A 15,294-nucleotide genomic window follows, 5' to 3' on the forward strand; every position below is an offset into this window, starting at 1 on the left:
GTCCTGGTAAAAAGTTCTCATGATCTCACCCATTTTGTCGTTGGTCGTTTTCCGGGAACCAGAGGGGTCCACCAACGGCAGAATCGATTTCTCCCTGGTCGCCACCCGGAGCTGCGACCAAGTAGAGCATCCGTCCTCATAAGTGAGTGGCCCACTTTCCTCGTGTAAAGGATCTCCAGTTGACCCTGGATGTGCTGCATAGCCCGCCTCTTGGCTCTACTAGGGTTGGCCGCTGCCTCCTTCTGTGCATCTCGCAATTGTGATTCAAGGTCCCTCTCCCACAGCGCCAGTTGTTTATCTCTCTTGGACTTCAATGCTATTAGTTCTCACCGCAGAACCTCCTTGAAGGCGTCCCACACAGTGTCTTGTGGGGTCTCCCCGTGTCGTTTTCGTTAAAGTACATATCAATTTTCCCATGGATTTCCTCAGCCAGTACTGGATCTTGTAGCAGCTCCGAGGGGAATCACCAGGTCCACAATCCGCCACCCCCCTGGACAATGTTATTGGGGCCTGATCCGAGAGGACAATGGGGTCCGTCTTCACCTCCCTGATTGTACCTAAGAGGTCAGTGGAGACCCATATATAGTCTATTCTCGATAACGAGTTATGTATATGAGAGTAGTGCGTGAAGCCCTGCCGTTCCCTGTTCTTTGCTAGCCAAACGTCACACAGGGAGAGGGAATCAAATGCTTTCTTGAGTGCCTCCGAGGGGGCCCTCGTGCCATCACTAGTTCTGCCCGTTCTATCCTGAGTGGGGTTCCAAGCCAGATTCAGATCTCCTCCCGGTATAATATCTCCTGTCGCAAATTCTTCAAGTGTTCCCAGCATATTCTTTAGGAATGCTTCCTGGCCACGTTAGGGGCGTAGACCGACGCCAGGGTAATCCACCTCCCCTCCACCGTGATGTCCAGGAAGGCATATCTCCCTTCCTTGTGGGTTCTGTGGCTGTGAATCTGTGCCTTTAGGGTGTCCTTTATGGCCACCAGATCCCCTGCCCTCTTTCCCTCCGCATTTGACTAGAAGACATGTTTCGCCCCTTTTATCTTAAAGCGGGTTTTCTCGCTTCTCTTTATATGTGTTTCCCGGTACAGTAGTATGTCTGCTTTCTGTTTCCAGGCTTGTCTGTCCAGTTTAGCCCTTTTTATGGGGGTGTTCATGCCCCTAACATTCTGTGAGAGCACTGTCACCGGGATCTTATTTGTTGTATCCATTGAAAGTTTGATGGGTGGGGTCTTTGTAACCGCCCCGCTTTTTTATTGCACTCTGTGCTCCACCATTAAGTCGTCCCGCCATCTCAAACTTGTAAACCCCCCTTCCCCTCGCCTTAAAGCCCTTCAGGTCAGAACCGGGTTACTACATGGCCTGAGATGAATTGTCCAGAGCTCCCGGTTCAGATTTCCCCTCATTAACACATCGTAGGGAGTCCTAAACCCCACTTGAGATTCCATTGAATTCCTTCCACATCCTCTCACCAGCCTGCTGATGGTCGATCGGGCAAATCGACTGCCTCCGTAGTCTCCGGTTGACATTTGCAGCTGCAGTCATTAAAATAATCTGAGTTTGGGGGTAGTCTGGCGCACCGCATGGGTGATTAGGTCCTCTTATCCCATCCTTTCTTGTGGACCTTCGCCCACCCATCCTGCTGGTTCAGCCCTTTGGACCTCCTCTGGGGTTTCGGGTGGGCACCTTCTCCTCCACTCGGTAAGCCCAATATCTCTTCGCCTTCCTCACAGGAGGTGATCCTATGTTGGACGCCCTCCCATGTGAACAGGAGGCTGAACAGAAAAAAAGTCAATTTATATTTCACCTGGGCTGAAGACAAGTGACGAACTACCGGCCCCATCATCCGTCATCCGTCTCTTAAGGAGAGTGGACTGAGCTAGGTCCTGGTATAGTTGCACTTCCTGGCCGTTCACTCTTATCGGGGGGCCGTGTCTGGCTTTTCTCAGTATCTGTTCTTTCTGCACATAAGAGGTTATAGTCACCAGCACATCCCTGGGTCTCGTTCCCGGCTCGGTCCCTCTTTTGGGGCCCACTCTATGGATTCGGTCGATCCCCACCCCCGAGTCCACCTCTTCGGCCAGGATCTAGGTAAACAATTGCGTAACCATCGACTTCAGGTCTGCCTCACCTAAGGACTCTGGGTAAGTCTCTCGCAACCAGGACTAATGTCTGGCAGAGAGACTCCCAGGACCCCCCTTGTCAATTTGCATATTTAAGTAACTTTGGGTCTCACCCTAAGTTACTAGGGGAACCCAGACGTGGACCCCTTGCTCACTATTCTTAGAGAGGCACAGCTCCTCCCTACTGATGAGGTCCAACCAGACCGAAACACGTGTCTGGGGATGCTGTTGGTACTCTTGTTCAGAGGAGAATTGCCTAGCATTTCGGTGCTGGACTGCCCCAGGGTAGGACAAAGACTGATATGTTTAAGATATTTCTTCTCTGTGAAAGATAGTGAGCTAAAGACTCTGGGTAAGTCTCTCGCAACCAGGACTAATGTCTGGCAGAGAGACTCCCAGGACCCCCCTTGTCAATTCACCTAAGGATTCCGACAGATTTTTGATCCTCACATTATATCTCCTTGACCTGTTTTGTAGGTCCTCGCATTGTTGTTCAAGGTACATAGTTGTCTGGGCTACCCTATCTAGTGTTTCCTCAGATTTTAAGGAGTCTTCCTCCATCTGCTGGAGCTTTCTTTCCATGGTGTTGGTCCTCTCCCCCAATTTAATTACATCCTGCCGGATTTCCTGCATTGATTGCACCATCTCGCCCCTCAGAATTTTAAATTGCTCTTGAACAGAGTTGAGTAGTGGCGATTGGAGTTCCCTAAAGCATGTTTGCATGTCCTCTTTGCTCAATGCGTTTCCCTCCATCCTTCCTTGGGTTGAGCTGGGACCTAGTGGGGGAAAGTCTTCTGGCGCGGATGCGAGGCTGTCTTGTGTCCCCCAGAGCTGCTTTAGGTACCTTCCCTGATTCCTCTGCGGAGAGGATTGTGTTGAGAACCTCGCTCGTGATTTTGACATTAATGCACCTTGCTAACCTGCTGGTGCTTAAACGTGGGAGATTCTATGGGGTTGCGCAGAGAGTCCAAAGAGAGTTCCTATTTGTTGTCCGGGGATCTATTGCTTGACACCACCTGTGCCGCAGTAAGATCTGTCCTTGACAGACACTAGGTTGTGTCAGCTCTGCCTTCATAATCTATATTACTTGCCCTGCTGGGGTGGCGCAGTTACGCGATAGGTGGTGAGTGCCGCCACACCAATATCCACTGGGGAGGGGCCCTCGGCGTGGCGCTTCGACTGGGGCCCTGGTGTACGGCCGCCAGTCAGTGTGGCTTACCTCCTCCACTATGGCCCATTGCATGCGTTTCTCTCAATTTCTGCGTGGGGGGGTGCCCAGGCTCAGGTCCGCTGTCTTCCCCTGGGTGTGCGTAGGCTGGTTATCGTGGAATGGTGCATTTGTTGATGTTGTTCATCACCAACTGTGGCCACTGTTGTGGATGTCGGCAGGTTGACACTAGCTAATGTGCTAGGGGGTGCTTCTTCCCCAGTTCATGCAGTAAGATTAGCCTTCACATTGCTGGTTCCACAGGCACGTTTTTATTAATAGCGTTGGCTGCGCCTGTGGTTTCCCACCCCCGGCTTGGTGCCCACCTTTGATGTTCTCCTCTTGGGGCTGCTCTATCCAGTGTGCCCACCACCCGGTCTCTGTGGTGTCCGGGGGTCGCAGGGCCCCGGGAAAACACACTGATCTTGCGTGGTGTTCCTGGGTGAACCGCTGCATTGTCCCTGCGTCCCCACGCTGCCTCGGTGCTGGTTGCAAGCTGCGGGGCTCCCGGGGGCCCCCACCTGGCCCCAGGCAGGCCGCTCGGGGGAGTTGCTACGCCTGCCGATACTCCATGGCACTCCGGTGCTGCCGGGGGGGAGACCGCCAATACGCGTCTCCGGTCTCCGTCCAGGGGTCTCACCTCTGCCCAAGCCGCTCTCTCTTCTGCAGTGTTCGGCCGTCCGATGCCGCAGCTTCTCCCCGAGTGGGCACGGTCCTCAATGTGGGCCCGCTGCTCGCACTCTGCTATGCTGGGCAGCCGCCCGCCACAACAGCCTCTCCCCGAGGCGGGCGCGATCCTCAATGGGGGCCCGCTGCTCACTCTCTGCTTTGCTGTGCAGGCGCCCTCTGCAGCGGCTTCTCCCCCAGGCGGGCACTGCCTATGATGCAGGCCCACTGCTCATCTGGTGCACCCTTTCAGCTCTGCATCGCAGTGGCACTTAGAGCTTCATTCTCTCAGGTGCTGATCGTATGTCACCCAGCTGCTATGCTTTTAATGACTGATTCGGCCGATATGCTCTATTGATGGGCTTAATGTTGCGGCCCTGAGAGGAGAGATGATCAGATGCGTCCTCCTACAACGGCCACCATCTTGGAATCCCCAATCTGTCATTTTTAAAACCAAATTTCTGCTTTTCTCTGCGCCTATTTCTCCAAAAATGCCTCTTACTAAAACCTCTATAACTTCTTCAATTATATAGATGGAAACGTAATTTCAACTCTCAGTTATTCCCAAGACCCTTAGCTACATCCACAACCAACATTTTACACGTGTCTTTTCCCATCCAAAGTGTTTCTCAACTCCCCTTTTGATCTAAAGTGTGTACTGTTGTTTATCTTGTAACTCATGTGTGTTAGGACCTATTTAGTGTTGCTTTCATAAGAATTTCTCTCAATTTAAACATTTTTGCCCACTTTGCAATTCTTTCACAAAGCCATTTTCACCTGTCATTTTAAAGAGTGTCAATTTCAAAAACGGTTTTCTCTCTTGTTTTGGGAGGGAAGATTGCATTCAAACTCTGGACATTGTCTTTCATTCCTGAATAACTGTTGCTTACTTACATCTTTGTAGGATTGCTCCCAACTTTGCATGGGGAAATATTAACCTAAACGCTATCTGTTCACAAACCAAAATTGTTCTTTTTCCTGTACTTTCTATTCTGCATTATTATAAGTGAATTAAATTGCTTTACTTGTTTTTGAATTGTATTGTCACTGCTTGGTGATTGCTGCCCATATATATATACATATATATATATATATTACATGGCCACGGTAGTGGCCATGTAGTTATGGTTAAGTTGGTGTTTCCGTAGGAAGAGCACTTTTTGGGCGGCTTATAACTTCTCTCCCCCTGGACGAATCCTCACCAAAATTTGCAAAAAAAGGTATATGGCCCACTCTGAATTGTTTTGCAAAGTTTGGTGAGGATTCGTCCAGGGGGCAAAAAGTTCTAGGGGGGGTCCCAAAAATTTTTTTTTTCCCATAGACTGAATGGGAAAAAAACTTTGCTCGCACCTACAGCCCAAACCGCTGGATGGATTTTCACCAAATTTGGACCAGGAGCAGCGGCTTGGCTCCGAAAGCATGCTTTTGCAGATTTGGTGAAAATCTGTCCAGTAGTTTTTTAAAAAATGACCAAAAAGTGGGTCATAAAAAATTTGTGATATCTGTGTTCGGTCCGCGGACACACTTCCCTGTTCGCTCCGCGGACAGTGTTCTGATTGGCCGATCAGCTTACGTCATGTCTGCGGTCATGTCTGCGGACATGCAGATTTTCGGTGGCGCCCGCCATCTTGGATTCGCGGACGTCCTTGGACAGCGCGGTGAAACGTGGTTCAAAATTTGTATTTAGTAGAGTGTGTTGGTGTGTAGGAGTGTTTGGGGAGGGTGGGAGAGTATGAGATAAGTTGAAAGTTGTGTTTTTTCATGTGGTAGATGTTCTTGTTGTGTTCGATTTGTCTGCGGACATCACGGGTGTTCTGAAATGTTCTAAATAAACTGAATGGGGGGTGTTCTGAGGACGCTGTCCGTATTGTTCATTGTCAAGTTGAAAATGTTCTAAGAACTCTCGCGGTGTCCTCAAATGTTCGTAAATAAACAAAATGAGAGTGTTCTGAGGATGCTGTCCGTATTGTTCGTTGTCAAGTTGAAAATGTTCTAAGAACTCTCGCGTTGTCCTGAAATGTTCATAGGGGGTGTCCTGAAGACACTGTCCGTATTGTTCGATGGCAAGTTGAATGTCTTCTAAGAACACTCGCGGTGTCCTGAAATGTTCGCAAATAAACAAAATGGGGGTGTCCTGAGGACTCTGTCCGTATTATTCGTTGTGAAGTTGAAAGTGTTCTAAAAACTTTCACGTTGTCCTGAAATGTTCGTAGGGGGTGTCCTGAAGACGCTGTCCATATTGTTCGATGGCAATTTGAATGTGTTCTAAGAACACTCGCGGTGTCCTGAAATGTTTGTAGGGGGTGTTCTGAAGTCGCTGTCCGTATTATTCGATAGCAAGTTGAATGTGTTCTAAGAACACTCGTGGTGTCCTGAAATGTTCGTAGGGTGTGTTCTGATGACGCTGTCCGTATTGTTCTCTGGCAAGTTGAATGTGTTCTAAGAACACTTGCGGTGTCCTGAAATGTTCGCAAATAAACAAAATGGGGGTGTCCTGAGGACGCTGTCCGTATTGTTTGTTGTGAAGTTGAAAGTGTTCTAAGAACTCTCGCGTTGTCCTGAAATGTTCGTAGGGGCTGTCCTGAAGACGCTTTCCATATTGTTCGATGGCAAGTTGAATGAGTTCTAAGAACACTCGTGGTGTCCTGAAATGTTCGTAGGGGGTGTTCGGAAGACGCTGTCCGTATTGTTCGATAGCAAGTTGAATGTGTTCTAAGAACACTCGTGGTGTCCTGAAATGTTCGTAGGGGGTCTTCTGATGACGCTGTCTGTCCTGAGGACGCTGTCCGTATTGTTCTCTGGCAAGTTGAATGTGTACTGAGGACTCTCGCGGTGTCCTGAAATGTTCGTAAATAAACAAAATGGGGGTGTTCTAAGGACGCTATCCGCATTGTTCTCGGGCAAGTTGAATGTGTTCTAAGAACACTCAAGGTGTCCTGAAATGTTTGCAAATAAACAAAATGGGGGTGTTCTGAGGACGCTGTCCGTAGTGTTCTTTGTCAAGTTGATTGTGTTCTAAGAACACTCGTGGTTTCCTGAAATGTGCGCAAATAAACAAAATGGGGGTGTTCTGAGGACGCTGTCCGTATTGTTCAATGGTAAGTTGAATGTGTTCTAAGAACATGCGTGGTGTCCTGAAATGTTCGTAGGGGGTGTCCTGAAGACGCTGTCTGTATTGTTCGTTGTCAAGTTGAAAATGTTCTAAGAACTCTCGCGGTGTCCTGAAATGTTCGTAAATAAACAAAATGAGGGTGTTCTGTGGACGCTGTCTGTATTGTTCGTTGTCAAGTTGAAAGTGTTCTAAGACCTCTCGCGGTGTCCTGAATTTGTTGTCAAGTTGAAAGTGTTCTAAGAACTCTGCGGTGTCCTGAAATGTACGTAAATAAACAAAATGGAGGTGTTCTGAGGACACTGTCCGTATTGTTCGCTGGCAAGTTGAAAGTGTTCTAAAACACTCATAATGTCCGCGGACATTAAAAGTTCCCATAGGCCATAGTTGAAATGTTTGACTCTATGGGTGTGATATGCTGCGGTGTTGGGGGCATGGCCATTTGGCCATGCACCCAAAACTCTATGCCCTGGCCACAACCACTGCAGCATATCACACTTATAGTTGCTTATAACTTTGGGTCAAAAAGAAATTTATAAGGAACAAAGTTATAGGATACTATGGGTGTGATATGCTGCGATGGTTGTGGCGAGGGCATAGAGTGTATAATATACTTACTGTTTGGTTTAGTAACTGGAATACATGTATTTCTTGTTAATTTCTGTGATAAAAGAAAATAGCATGTTAGTATTAGTATTTTGTAATGACTTATTACATTGTATAATCAACATTTTTTTTTTTACCCTCATATTTAGTAGATTACAAACCAGAGTACTGTGCAATTTGCTCAGTTTCTGTGTTCATTGCTAAAATCATTGGGTCTGTGGGAGGAAAAAAAATCCATGTTGGATTAAAAAAAAAAACTTTTTCTGTTATGGTACAGTTTATTTGTTTGTTTGTTTTCAGTGTTCACTTGTTGTTTCTGGCTTATGTTTTGTACATTGGCTTGTTGCATTTTTCGGAGCAGTAATATATTTGTTTGAATTTTGTTAAATTTTGGGACAGTTAGATACCGATTGGCTTATTCTAATTGTCTATTTTTTGCTCTAATTTAGTGGTATTCATTTATCTGATTAGTTGTTGTAGAATCTTTGGGCCGTTAGATAGCTTTTGGAATATTCTAACAGTTTACATTTTTTTACTACAAGTTTACTTAGGGTTTAAGTACAGTTTAGTTCTAAAATTTTGGTTTTAAGAACATTAAATAAGCGTTTGTAAGATTTGCTGATAATCTCTGCTTTAGAGTAATGGTACTATCATTACATTGAAACCATCCACATTTCTTTTTTATTTATGCAGTGTAGTGCCCTGAATTGGTTGTGGCTCCTGCGTGGTAGATTATACCTATTGTTGTGAAGGTTTTCTTACCAAGTGATATTTGACCATGTGTGAATCCAGTCAACTTGTATTTGTTTTTGGTACCATCTGCATTGTAACGTAGAAGCATTAGTATTAAGTATTTATTACGTGTTTGTATTAGTAACGTGGAGCAATTATCCGAATTGCAGGTAGAACATAATCTACCATGGTTTGCATTTTGTACAAGTTGCTGAAATGGAATGGATTCACAATTAGGTATTGATATATATATACAAAGCGTTCAATGGGGATTTGTTCTTGTGTCACATTGTTGCAGAGAGTGCATGTATGTTTCCACATGTATGAAATCTGCAAGATTTCATTTATAGGTATGTTTTTGTTTTCCAGTACTTGTAGTAAGTACATTAGAAATTCTTGTGGATCTTCCTGTGAGATTATAGTGAATATCCCCATTCCAGCACAGTAGTCCAATTGTTGTCTTATTCCATAAACACGATATGTGTTATCAGGATTGTTTGCTGCATTTCTGTGAAGTACTAACATTTGCAAACACAATGGGTCTGTACTGTGTAAGTAAATTTTGTCAACAATTGGTGGTAATTTAAATAGAATATTCATTGCTATAATTACGTAGCAACTTACACCAACTATATTTGAGAGTTTAAATGGAGCAGGTAGTTCTGTATCTGACTGCTTTTTTTGGAGTTTGTCTTCCTTCTTTGAAGAAGTACCTGGTTTACTTTCCCTAATTGATTCTTTTTTGCTTGTGGTACTTGATGAAGTATTAGTTTCTTTTACTCTCTGTTTGATTTATTTTTCTTTTATAACGTTTTACTTTTTGTGGAACAGAATATGTGTTAAGATGGGGGTGAATAGTGAGCAAAGTCTATTGTATTCTAAAATGCAAGGAATATCAGCGGTTACTTTACTTGCATCAAAGTTGATTAGAAATAGACAGTCAAGTGTACGTAAGCATGATAGTGCTACGTAGCTCATGCCTTCTTTAAAGATTGTGTTACCAATATCTATCATTGCTTTGTGTAGGGTAAGACCTTGTGATTTATGAATTGTGACTGCGTATGCAAAAGTTAGAGAAAATTGTTCTCTGCATACATACATGTCTTTGAAGAGAAGGAATCGAGCTGTTGAGCGTCCTATCCTTTTTACTTCTGAAAGTTTGTCAAAGAGAATATTGACAAATTGAATTTTGTTGTCACGTGGGTATGTTTGAAAGCCAACAACTGTACCCAGTGCTCCATTAACTAGTCCTGGGTCCACGTCAAGGTTACGTTTAAGCATTACTCTGCAATTTAAGGATAGTTTTAATATCTTTTCTAAGCCTGCTGTGTTTGAGATTGATTTTTCTAAACTATTTAGTCTTGTTGTGGCTTGGTCACACATAGGTAGTGTCATACCATCTACATCTAGTTTGTCTGTGGCGCTAATTTCCATTATTGGTTGTATTTCTTTACTTAACATTATTTCATTGAATTTGAAACAACTTGCAAGAGATGGCATTAAGGCCATACAATTGACATTTTTGTGGGCTAATTGTTCCATAACATCTGTAGCACATGCATTATCGCATAAAGTGCATTAATGTGCCAGGTTTTCAATATTGCTTCTGCTTCTTTAGAAAGTATAGCAACTCTAATACTTTTTAAGATATTGGCATAAGTGAGATCTGCAGATTGCCGCATGTTTTCTGTTAATTCTCTGTATTGGAAATGTTGCCAAAGGTTGACATTTCGAATGCTGCCAACAGTTTTACGGCAGAGTTTGTGTCCTAATGTTTTAAAAATAGGCTCACCTTTTACTGGTTTCAATTGAAGAAGATCTCTGAAAACAATAATGTGTTTTCCTGCAAAGAGCTCTTCATAGTTTGTTTTGAGTACTTCTTGTAATATGAGGTGAATCAAAGACAACATTAGGTTGGAGACCATGATCACTTCATCTATAAGTAGCAGTTTCATTTGTTTCAATACTCTGCGTAGTTCCATTGCAGCTTCTGCAGAAAGTTTGTAATAGTCTAATTTGTTCTGGTGTTCTACTGGCAATAGTAGTAATCAGTGTAACGTGACACCACCTATGTGGTAGGCAGCTAAACCTGTGGGGGCAGTGAGAACAGCTGACAGTTTGTTGTTTGTCAATTGTTGAAGGAACTTACTGATGATTTTGATTAGGAATGTTTTGCCAGAACCAGCTTCACCACTGACGTACAGTAGTATAGGTTTATAATTATGGCAGGAACATTCTTTATTTTCATGTTGTACACCATGTGCAATTGGTTTTGTTACTTCTTGAAAAATGCTACGTTGCTCATTGTTTAGTTTTGATTGTAGTATAGTTAAGTCTTCTTTATCTTCATACTGACACTTGGTGTTTTCTACTTCTGTCATAGCTAATTCTGCCTCATGTATTATTAGTGGTTCTCCCAGTGGTTCTTGGCTTCCTGTTACAGAAGGTTGACTACTGTCAGGAGTTTCTTTAACTAGTTGGGCCTGGAGTTCTTCTTCGTGTTACTGTTCATTGTGCAACATTGTTTTGTACTGTGTAAAATTTACATCAGTTATAGTGCTTTCATTTGCTTTGAAAGCATCTTCATATGAGTCATAGTTATCTAGTATTTCTTCTTCTTTTCTCCATGGTTTAAAGAGTTGTAGCAGGGACATGTAATATACTTCTTTATGTTGAGGAGTCTTTAAGACAATTTGATATGATTAATTCAATTTGGTTTAGTGAATTTAACTAAGCTGCCTTCACAGTTTGTCACTCTGTATTTACCTTTTTTTTCATCAGGTTTTATATTTTTTTGTATGTGTAGTTTTGGGCTATGTGGTATAGACACATGGTTTCCAAAGTATTACTTCTGTTTGGGAAGTGTGTGTCCAATAAATTGTTTTTTAAAATGTCTTGGCTGTTGGGATCATGTTTGGCTACTGTTTCTATATCTTCGTAGGATTTTAGAACTCTTTTTCTAGCTTTAGCTGGACCAAGACTTGGCCATACTATATTTTCAGATTTACCATACAATGCAGTACCAGTTAAACAATCATCTGCTTCATATGATCCACATTCTCTATGGGAGAGCATTTTTATGCCCAAGCTGTTTAATTTCTGAGACACTGTTTTATATGATGACAGGTCATTCCAGAGGTCTTGGAGCTCTGTCTTTTCTGCTTTGGTTAAGTATGCTGTGACATATCGTGGAACTGCAGTAGAATTGTCTGCAATGTACTGCACATCTATGTTTGCATTCCATAAGTGGGCAATGATTGCATTATAATCATTGATATATTTTTCTTCTTCTTTTCTTTTTATGTAATATGTATTTTTAGGTGACTTACCTTTAACACTATGTCTAACTGAAGACATGAGGTTGTTCACTTGACCTGTATTTGTAACTGGTCTAGGAAAACCAAATCGGCATTTGGTGTAGTATTTCCCTTTGTTTTTGTATTTGCAACAACAATATTTTCCACATTTGTGTCTTTGAAATTGTAAAATCTGTGCATGAAGATCACTATTTGTTGCTTCTAATGGAATTTCACAAGTGACATATTTTTCAATAAACTGTAAAACAGTGGCATCACTGTCTTGACCAAATTTAGGAGCATCTTTAATCCATAAAAGCATGTGGATATGTGGTGCTCCTCTGGCTTGGTATTCTTTTCTGCAAAAGAAGTGTTGCACTTCTCCAAGGGGAGGAACAGTTTTATTACAAATAAAATGTAGCATAGCAATGAAGCGATGGTGAAAATATCTTGAAACATTAACAGGATCCAAAGAACAAAGTTCTCCAGGTGTTAGTATATCTATGTTTGTTTTGTTTTTGTTTGATATGCGTAGGAAATCATGTAAATCTTCCCATTCATATTCTGCACAACTTAATGTAACAAACCAAGTGGGTGGGCCAAGGTTTCTGATCATACAACATACATCTCCATGACATCGAAACCAGTACTCTTTAGTACCACACATATTTGCTAATAGATTTGTAATATTTGATTGTAAAACCTCATCCTTTTGTTGCACTTTTTGTAATAATTGTGTAGCTGTCATATTTTGAAAGTGTGATCCTGATTTTAATATGTGTGCAACTCCATAACATAAAGTTGCTAGTTCACTTTCAAAGAGTAGATGGAATATATATTCCACATTTTGTCTAAATCTGGGATCTTCAGAATACATCCGTAATGGGCGGTATTCTGAAGCTGATATTTGAATAGGTCTATCATCGTACCTTCCTCCTTTGCCAGTAGGAAAGAGTAGAGGAAATGCATGTGCTTCTATACTTTTTTCCCATATGCTCATTGGTGATCCTTTTGTTTGAAGCATTTGGTACGTTTCCAGTGCATCTTCTATGGTGTCATTAGAGTGCAAAGGATGAATTGTATAATGGTCTAAAGTATTTGATATTGTAGCAGGATCTAGGAGCTCAAATCGACCAGCTTCTTGTGTTTCTTGAATTATTTCAGTTCTATCCTTCAAGTTTTCTTCAATATTAATTTCTTTGTAGTATTCGTTATTCTCTTTAAGATATTGCAAGGCATGTCTAACTTTATGTAAATCTACCAGCTGTTGCCATATTTATTTGTCTTTTGTAGGTACTCCATTTACTAAGATAATTAAAGATTGCTCCATTGGAAGTTGCACTCCTAGAGTATGCACATTTCCTTTTAAATCTAATGGTAAATAAACTACTTTTCCACGAATGCCTTTTACCAATTCAGAGGGAGGTAATTTTGTTGTTTTTGGTAGAAGGCGTATTATTGCTTGAAATTGGTGCACTGTTTGAATTATCATGTTCTCATATAAATTAAGTTGTTGTAGGGGTTTTGCTAGTGGGTATAATTCCAAATTATTTGTGATAGCACGTGAAGGAGTTTGGTTGTTGTCAAGTTTTGTAGTGCAGTAACTGCAAAGTATTAAGGGGTCAGTTATTTCCTATTTGTTTTCTGGCACAAGGTAGAGAGCTAATTCAAACCATTTAGAATCTTCATTGTCTTCTATTTTGTATGATAGGTCCATCTACAGTTTTTGTGTTACTTTTATAAAAAGTTCTGCGGCAACATACACACACATGGTTTGGTACTTCAGCTGATGTACTTTTACATTTTAGTATTTCTTTTTGGTATGTGTTTAGTAAAAGGTTGCCATGTGTAGAATTGTTGCTAATTTGGTTTAAAGCTATTTCATTCTGTAGGTGGCTTTCACTTCCACAATTTTTGTTCTGGATATAGTCAATTTCTTCAAGTAGGTCTTTTGCTGTACCATGTAGAAGAATGTTATTTAAATTTGCTAGTGCTAAAGCAGGACTTTTAGCATAGTACAGTTTATAGACTAGATTTCTTATAGTTGAATGATGTGTTGATATCAATTTGATATCATGGAAGGTGGTTTTACAAGTAGGTTCTGTAATGCAGGCCAATGAATGTCCTTGTAGTCCTGTGTACTTGCGCACTGGACAGGTATCCATATTTTGCAGTAGTTTAATTTTGATTTTGTCTTTGCTTTTTACATATTGATTGAGGAATTGGCGTAAAGACTTGAAAAATTGTTTGGGAATGTTACACATTGACGTGCATGGCCATTTGTACACTAGATGTTCTGATTCAGTTCAATGGAGGGGTAATTCTAAGTTTTCAGGGCATATTTTTGTAAGGAGTACTTCTTGTTCCATTATGGTATTATTCACTTTTTCATAACCTCGACCAGTGCTATGTATGGCAATTGTATTTGTTTGCTTTTGTTTGTACGCTTCTTCATTAAAGTATGGTTCTGTGTTCGTAGTGTGATTCCATTCACCTCTGCAGATACTTAAGAAGTTCTTTCTGTTGACATTTAGTTTATTAAGAAGTCTTTTTTGTAATTTAGTTATTAGTTTTGTTAGTGGTTTCATTTTGTTTAACACTAAAATAAATAACTTTCTTTTGAGAAGAATTGCAATGTCTATCAACGCTTCTAAGATTAATTTCCTACGATAGGTTTTAAGCATTGAACCTGATTTCTCTCCTGTTTTTATAAAATTTTGAAGGACTTTGTGACGGTACATTTTGGCTAAAATACTTTTCTTGGTATGCTTACTTTGCACTATATCAAAATTTAAAGAATCAGTTTTATCTGTAGTGATAGGTGATTTTCTGTTAATTGTTTTTTGGTTTGTTTTACATTTTGATAGAGGAGGCAAAGTTTTTGTACTTGAAACTTCTTGTGTTTCACTAAATGACTGTATTAGCTGTTTTGTTTCAACTTTTTTTTTACAAATTCTGCTAGAGATGGATGCTTATGTTGGACACTTCTATTTTCATTTGCTCTACTTTTGCGTTGCTTTCTACGGACTTGCCTTTTGGTAGGCATTCTTTAGGGTCTGTTGAAAAAAATAAAGAAGGTATGGGTTGGGGTGTTCTGTAATGTATGTGTGCTGTGTGCATGAGTGTTTGAGTAAGATGATAAAGATGTATGTAATGGTGTGTGATTGTGCATTGGGAACTACAACTAATAGGGATGGGTATTCTTGAATTTATGTGCTACTGAACTGGGGTTTAGATGACAGAAAAAAGTAAGCTAGTGGTGTGGAGAAGTACAAATAGTAAATTTAATGTATACAATTAAAACAGTTGTTTGTTCTATAATATCAAAATTCTAGCGGTTGAGTTGGGTAATTTGTGTGTCTAAAAATGGGAATTTGTGGGCCATTCTGGCTGTAAATTGCTGTTTAAGACATGGGGATCTTTGGACAGAATGGTGCACAATCTCTATTTATAGGCACAGAAATAGCATGAATTAACTTTACAGTGTGTTTCAGTAATAATACAAATATTATCGTGATATTCTACTTACTTTTTTTCTAAAATGAACAGGTTACT

The sequence above is a fragment of the Ambystoma mexicanum genome, chromosome 7q, assembly GCF_040938575.1.
Source record: "Ambystoma mexicanum isolate Mex_15411 chromosome 7q, UKY_AmexF1_1, whole genome shotgun sequence".
NCBI lineage: Eukaryota > Metazoa > Chordata > Amphibia > Caudata > Ambystomatidae > Ambystoma > Ambystoma mexicanum.